Here is a 616-nt window from a genome sequence, read left to right as displayed (position 1 = left end):
CGCGTGTCTCCTGTGTCACCTGTGTGCTCCCTGTGCCACCTGTGTCACCCGTGTCACCCGTGTGCTACCTGTGTCACCCGTGTCACCCGTGTCATCTGTGTCATCTGTGTGCTACCTGTGCCATCTGTGTCACCCGTGCTGTGTGTGCCCCTGTGTCATGTATGTCACCTGTGCCACCTGTGTCACCTGTGTCACCTGTGTCGTGTGTGTCACCTCTGCTGTGTGTGCCCCTGTGTCACCTGTGCCACCTGTGCCACCTGTGTCATGTGTGCCACCTGTGCTGTGCCACCCATGTCACCTGTGCTGTATGTGCCACCTGTGCCATGTGCCAGGTGATGCCGTGTGCACCGTGGGTGTCACCTGTGTCACCTGTGCTGCGTGTGCCACCTGTGCCACCTGTCCCGTGTGAGCCACCTGTGCCAGTCTGTGTGTGACAGGCAGTGCTGGGTCACTGGGGACATGTCACAGTGTGCCACCTGTGCTGTGTGTGCCACCTGTCCTGCGTGTGCCACCTGTGCTGTGTGTGCCACCTGTCCCGTGTGTGCCACCTGTGTCACCTGTGCTGCGTGTGCCACCTGTGCTGTGTGTGCCACCTGTCCCGTGTGTGCCACCTGTG

This window comes from Geospiza fortis, unplaced genomic scaffold, assembly GCF_000277835.1.
Source record: "Geospiza fortis unplaced genomic scaffold, GeoFor_1.0 scaffold860, whole genome shotgun sequence".
In the NCBI taxonomy this organism is placed as follows: Eukaryota; Metazoa; Chordata; class Aves; order Passeriformes; family Thraupidae; genus Geospiza; species Geospiza fortis.
This window is presented reverse-complemented; position numbering follows the sequence as displayed.